The following is a 7,373-nucleotide window of genomic DNA, read 5'->3' on the forward strand; positions in this document are numbered from 1 at the left end:
TGGGAACGATCACCACCGGACTGCTCCACTCTGAGTTGGACGGCTCGATGACACCTAGCTCCAGCATCTTCCTCACCTCATCGTTCAGCCTTCCCACCAACTTCTGTGGTACCCGATAAGGCCGTTGCCGGATTGGTCGTCCATCTTTGAGCCGTATGGAATGGCTAATGAGTGTAGTTCTTCCTGGCTGTGCAGAAAAAAGAGATGGCGTTTCACGAAATAAGTCCATTATCTGTGTAGTCTGTTCCGGAGGTAAATGTGACAGAGACGGAGGGGTTGAGTGAGTCAGTGCTCCCAGATCAGAGTCCAAGTCTTCCTCAGTCTTCACAGCTCTGACTAGCAAAGACTTCTCTGTTGGATGGTTAGCACCTTCCTTCCACTCTTTAAGTAGATTCACATGGTATGTCTGCTTTTCTTTCTTTTTGTCAGGATGGTGCACCTCATAGGTGACAGGTCCCATCCTGCGGAGAATGGTGTATGGCCCTTGCCACTTTGCCAGTAGTTTGCTGGTACAAGAGGGAAGAAGTAGCAGAACCTTCTGACCTGGTAGGAGTTCACGGTGACGGGCCTGCTGGTCGTACCACGTCTTCCGACTCCTTTGGGCCTCTCGTTGGTTGACTTCTGCCTCTTCCCTGTACTTTGCCAACCGTTCTCTCATCTCCAGGACAAACTGGATCACACCCCTTTCTGAGGTCTTTGTGGATTTGGCCTCCCAGCTCTTCTTGAGGAGATCCAGTGGGCCTTGGACATCCCAGCCATAGAGGAGTTCGAATGGTGAGAAGCCTGTTGAAGCTTGTGGGACTTCCCTATAAGCAAACAACAGGAATGGTAGCCAACGATCCCAGTCCTTCCCTGTGTCACTCACGAACTTCTGCAGCATCCTCTTCAGGGTCTGGTTGAAACGTTCCACCAAGCCATTGGTCTGTGGGTGGTACGGTGTCGCCTTGATGGCCGTGATGCCAAGCTGCTGTTGGAACAGTTTCATCAACCGAGAGGTGAAGTTGGTTCCTTGGTCTGTCAGAATTTCATCCGGTATTCCTACCCTGGAGAAAAACTGAATTAACGCTCTCATGACTGCAGGAGCTGTAATGGTGCGCAGGGGAAAAGCTTCTGGGAACCGTGTAGCATAATCACAGACCACCAGGATGTATTCGTGACCGCTACTGCTCTTAGGTAAAGGTCCAACAATGTCCATGGCTATTCTCCTGAATGGAGTAGAAATTATAGGAAGTGGGTGTAGTAATGCTCTGTCAGACTTGTGTGTTATTGCAGTTTTCTGGCAGGTAGGACATGTTGCACAGTACGTCTGAATGTCAGTGTACATTGATGGCCAGAAAAAACGTGAACTGACCCGCAGATAGGTTTTGTGACGACCCAGGTGACCCGCCCATGGGAGTGTGTGCGCTAAGTGCATGACGAGTGGCCTGCAGGTGGTTGGAAGAACTAACCGTAGGTGTTCACCTTCAGCTGCATACAGAACATCATCAACAACAATAAACCGCACATTCCCCAAACATTTGTCACTCTCTGTTGTCACCTTGGCAAACAATGGTTTTAAAGTTTGGTCTTCTTTCTGCAACGCCGAAATGTCAGCTGGTATGTCACATGTTTCTGCTGTTGTTGTGATCTCAGGATCCAGCAACTTAAGTTTTTTCTCAAACCGTCTTTGACGACGGGATTTCCTGGGCATTTCTTTGCCTCCATCAAAGAAATCGTCATCCAAACGTGGAAGACTTTGCATTCCCGCTTTAGCCTGAGCTCTAGTTAGCACAGGTGCTGAGACAGTAACAGCTAGCTCATCATTAGCTTTAGCTGTTTCAGCAGCCTCATTTAATAAGTCCCCCAACATAGGTAAATCACACCCCAAAATTAAATCAACAGGTAGGTTCTCTACCACCCCGACAGTCAAAAGATAGGATTGTTCATTTATGGTCACTGTTACATCCGCTTTTGGGTACAAATGTTGGTCGCCATGAACACACACAACACTTGTTTGCCTGCTATAATAAAGTCCACCAAAAGGGATTAAACTCTGTTTGACCAGAGAAAAAAAACTGCCTGTGTCCAACATAGCAGTAACCTGCTGTCCGTTCACAGTCACCTGTTTAAGTGGCTGGAAAGTGTCTTTGTCCATGTGCACAGGCCCTGCTCCTGTGACAGTCTCTGGCCTGGGTGCGTAGCAAGCACCTGTGAATTTAGTCTTGCGGATTGGACATACGGAGGCTTTGTGACCAATCTGCTGGCAATAGAAACACACAAGGTCCTTACCCGCCGCTCGCTGGTTAGGTGCTGGGTTGGTACCTTGCGTTGCCTGATGGAAGTCTCTCCGTGCAGGTCTCAGTGGAGCGGTTTGAATGGGAAGACACCGATCCCCACCCGACGGCCGTGCAGACGCTCCTCGTCGAGCGTTGAGATACTGCAGCGCAAGCCGGGCAGCGGTGAGGCCATCCTCCGGGTCGTGCTCCTTCACCCACGTCCTCACGTCAGCTGGAAGCACACGCAGCAGCTGCTCCAGGATGACGATCTCCCCGATCTGCTCCTTGCTGTGTTGCTCTGGGCGGATCCAGCGACGGTAGAGGCCCTTCAGGCGGTGGTATGTCTCAGTCGGATTCTCCCCAGATGGCACCACAGTAGACCGGAACTGCTGACGGTAAGTCTCTGGCGAGATGTCAAATTTTACCAGGAGTGCGTCTTTCAGGTCCTTGTAGATGTGGGCTTGCTGCTCGTCCATTGCTGTGTAGGCCTCCAACGCCTTTCCGGACAGCAGTGGCACCAGGCGACATGCCCACTCAGTCTCTGGCCATCTCCACGTCCTGGCAATCCGTTCAAAACGTAGCAGGTAATTTTCAATGTCCTCACCTGTCTGATATGGAGGGACCTTTGGCTCCATGTAAGGTCTCCAATCAGGTGGCTGTAAACTGACTCTGCTCTGTGGTTGATCTGACCAGCTGGAGTCCTCCAGTGCCACCGGATGCCGTCGACGGGACGTTGCAGCTGGTGTTGGCAGATCCAACCTTAGGCTACTCACTGCGGCTGAGCTTGGTCCAGCGGCTTTGGGACTGGTGTTACGCCGCCGACCAGAATGGTGCTCTGCCCTGGAAAAAGAGGCTTCCAAACCTTGGAGTGCGGCGATGAACCGGTCTTCTCGCTGCTGCTGTCCATGGAGAAAGTCTCTCATCATGGCCGCCAAGTCACCTGCTGGGCCTTTGGTCAGGCCTGAAGAACCACCAGAGGCACCAGGATCTACCACCTCCTCCTCAGAGGATGAATTGGACAACAGAGGGACTGCATCCGATGTTGGTTCCATCTCCTCCTTCTGGGAACGCAGACCTCTGTGTCTCACCTTTTTGCGGCCAGCCATCTGCTCATCCCACTTCTGACACCAACTGTCGTGGGTCCCACCAGGGAATGATTGGGCAGAGGCGCCAAGGTGAAAGTATTCTTGACTTTAATGCAAGAACAGAGCACACCAATTGCTCCACAAAGGTTAACCAACATAGACTTCTCCAATCCAACACTCCAAATTCTCCTCTCAGACTCTCCAACTTCTCCACTCAGACTCCCACACCGACAGCTGTATCTGGTTCTCTTTTAAGTGGTAAGCCCCTCCTCCTGGGCGTTGCTCTCCATCAGTCCAAAGAGAAAACAGGGAGAAGTGTTTGCATTGTTCAACAACATAAATAAACATACAGAAATAAACAGTTTCATTCAACTAAACATTCTGTGTCGTGTACAGAAAAATAACAATAATCATCAATAAAAATAAATACAAACAGTGACCGATGCGTCACATGACCCAGGGTGTCCCTGACCACTTCCGGGTTACCGGGTTACTTCCGGGTAAACAAACCAACGTTAATGTTGGCGTCATGTGTGCTTCGTGTTAATGTATGCATGGGGATGGTGAGTCGGCAACCTAGTGTGCACCCAGGGCTACCTGCAGAGGGATAGGGACGGAATGAAAAGGGTAAGCTGATGTAAATGACGTGTTACCGGGTCCGAGCGTGCGCGTCTATGCGCACGTGTGTGTGTGTGCTAGCGTGTGTGCATGCGTGTGCGCCTGCAGCGGCAGCTGACGGTTCTACACCGTCACAGAGCTGCACAAAGTGCATGAGAAGCGCTATTTTATAAATAAAGTTTGATTTGATTTGATTTGATTTGATTTTTGGCATTAGTAACGCCCACACTGTGCCCTCCAAACAACACTTTTCTCCTGTTTTCCACCTCGCCAACGATAACTTCTACTTCACATTGAGTGAAGTTACGTTTTTTTGATTTTCTCTCCGTGTTTGGCATGGTTTCGCAATCAATGAATATTCATTTGTGGGCGTTTCACGGACTATTTATGGGCAACTATGGGCGTGTCATGAAGCCGCAAAAGCTGCGCAGCATTTAGAATCGGTTGTGATTTATTAAGGGAAAGATGCGTAGGATGTGCGTGCGCACGGTTTTACAACTCCGAATATTTCTGTGCGTACGCACGTCCTATGTTTCATCCGTACGCCACTTCTGACGCAAATCCTACGCAAAGTTTTAGAAATGAGGCCCCTGGATATTCATCACTCCTGTGTTGGTTTCGCTCCATTGGCTCCCAGTTGATTCTAGAATTAAGTTAGATAAGTTAATTCTTCTCTTTGAGTTCTGGTAAATCTCCTGTCCGTCCTGGGGGAGGATCCCTCCTTCATGTGGGCACCCCTGAAGTTTCTTCGTTTTTTCCGGAATCCGTTTTTTTTGGGAGTTTTTCCTTACCGTGAAGGGGGGTCTAAGGGCAGGGATGCCAGTATAGCTTAGTCAGTTTGTTAGTTCATTTTAGTATTTTTCTATTGAACTCTTTGTATTCATGATCCTTTTGATTTCATGTTTTACTTTTAAGCCCATTGAGACGACTGTTGTTGTGATTTTGGGCTATACAAATAAAATTGAATTGAATTGAATATTACCGCCCTGTCACCTGGAGGTCACCGACCCTTCACCTGCAGATTACCGCCCACTTACCTGTAGGTTTCCACCAACTTACCTAAAGCTTACCGCCCTGTCACCTGGACGTTACCGCCCCCTCACCTGGAGGTGACCGCCCCCCCACCTGCAGGTTACCGCCCACCCACCTGGAGGTTACCGCTCTTTCACCTGCAGGTTACCACCCCTTCACCTGTAGATTACCGCCCACTTACCTGCAGGTTTCCACCAACTCACCTAGAGGTTACCGCCACCTCACCTGGACATTACCGCCCCCTCAACTGGAGGTTACCGCTCTCTCACCTGGACGTTACCGCGCCCTCACCTGTAGGTTACCGCCCACTCGCCTGGAGGTTACCGCCCTCTCACCTGGAGGTTACCGCCCCCCACCTGCAGGTTACCGCCCACTCACCTGGAAGTTTCCTCCCTCTCACCTGGACGTTACCGCCCTGTCACCTGGAGGTTACCGCTCTTTCACCTGCAGGTTACCGCCCCTTCACCTGTAGATTACCGCCCAATTACCTGCAGGTTTCCACCAACTCACCTAGAGGTTACCGCCCCCTCAACTGGACGTTACCGCTCTCTCACCAGTAGGTTACCGCCCTTTCACCTGCAGGTTTCCGCCACCTCACCTGGACGTTACCACCCCTTACCTGGAGGTTTTCGCCCACTGGCCTGTGGTTGTGGTGGAGTGGTCCACAGCTGGCTCTTGGATGGATTTGGGTGAGTAGGGTTTGGGGTTCTTGTTGTAAAAATAGCGGTTCTTCGTCTGATCTTTTCTGCTTCTGGATGCCCCTGCACCACCGTGACGCAGGGTTCCTGGAACTGCTTTTCCCACAGCAGCTTGAACTTTGTCTGGTAACTTCACCATCGCAGGACATGAGTTTGTACACCTGTCTGTGAATCTCCGCCATGAAATCAATTTACACATCCCTGCTTTCCTCCAATAACATGACCAGTTTAACCTCCTTCCCCATGAAGACCCCGGGATGGCTGCAGCAAAGTTCACCCCCGGACTTCTGAGGCCGCCTCTGAAGAGCCGGGCGATCCGTGACCTGCCCTTAAGTACAATTTCCTGTGGAAAAAGAATTCCCTAATTTCTTCTAAGTCTGCCATTAGCTACCATAAGCATGACCGTCCCGTCACCTTTTGTTTGGGCTCCCTTGAAACCACTATCTATTAGGTGGCTCAAACCAAATCCCTGTAGCCTGACTTTAATAAGAGAACATTTTTGCTCCAATATTTTAACCTTGTTATCCAATATCCTGTCTTTCTGTGGCGTGTTTTCAGCGGGGCCAGCGCGCTGGAGCGTGCACTGCGCAGACCATGAACATTTGCAGTGTGAGCGCTCTGTGGATTCGTCTGAACAGAAACAGTTTGAATTTGGGCCGGTCTGTCCAGCGCCTGCAGCTCATCTGCGCAGGCCAAACATGCGTCTGCAGCTTTACGGGAAAGTTTCATTTTGGGTGTAATTGTTTCACTCCTGGGCAGGGATTTTGCACGTTAAGTTGCCTCATTGTTACTCGGCTCTAACGTCTCTCTTCTAGCTGACAGTCATAATTACTGCTGCAGCTACATGCAAATTGATTTGTGCACATTTTCCAAACTGTATTTGATTTGACGAACATCTCTGTGGCTCCTGGCTGAAAACCTTCCATGAAGGTAATTTTCTGGGAGTGGGAGATATTCAGCTTTCCTTTAACATTGATGGCAATGCATTTTTGCCTTTAAACAGCTTCATGAGTGCCTGGAATGAAAAATGTTTAATTGCAGAAAATGTGCAGAAGTGGAGTGGAGAATAACTCCGGGACAGGAAGGGTGGAGGCGCAACACTTTGCATTCAGAACGGCCATGGTCATGTTACCATCTCGTTTACTGTACTTCCCCATCCTGGGTAAGCTCTACCTCGTATCTGCTCTGTGTCTGAGCGTCGACTGCAATAGCAGAGGAAACAGTAACAAAGCTCAGTCCGAGGACACGGAGCTGGATCCTGAAATGGAAAACTGAAATGGGTAAAAGGGTCCGGAGCTGAAATGTTTTTAGGTGATAGCCCGAATAAGAAAGGAACTTTGTTGGGTTTCTCATTGAGAGTCACCAGCAGGGCTCATTGTGATAAGGAAATACGTCTGACGTTACCTGATCTGGTATAATGTGGACCAATTACCACTCCATTGCACTTCATTACAGGACTGTAACAGGGCCGGGGGTCAGAGCTTGAGATGGAAAATGGAGGCGTCATTGATAATATGATAAAAACTGACAGTGAGAGGCCCCTCCAACAAATTATTGAAATTTACAGTTGATAGGGAAACACTATAACCCCATTTGGTGGACAGCTGGCAAGCACTTGTACAAAGCAGGTCTTCCAGGACAATGAAAGGCTTATGGAGAGCAAGAAATCCAAAACTATCAGGGAA

General features: G+C 49.6%; 1 long non-coding RNA gene across 2 annotated transcripts; it reads left to right on the plus strand.

Annotated features, from left to right (window-relative positions):
* The first annotated feature begins 9 nt into the window (after positions 1-9).
* Positions 10-965, plus strand: LOC144984174 (uncharacterized). 2 transcript variants are annotated; one of them, XR_013647865.1, is made up of 4 exons: positions 10-153; positions 430-546; positions 665-774; positions 890-965. It is a non-coding gene; the product is annotated as an uncharacterized LOC144984174 (long non-coding RNA). The 2 variants fall into 2 exon arrangements; XR_013647864.1 differs by lacking the exon at positions 890-965 and having other exon boundaries at positions 665-875.
* Positions 966-7,373: the final 6,408 nt, after the last annotated feature.

Source organism: Oryzias latipes, chromosome 15, assembly GCF_053564925.1.
Source record: "Oryzias latipes strain Hd-rR chromosome 15, Olatipes_Hd-rR_3.1".
Taxonomy (NCBI): Eukaryota; Metazoa; Chordata; class Actinopteri; order Beloniformes; family Adrianichthyidae; genus Oryzias; species Oryzias latipes.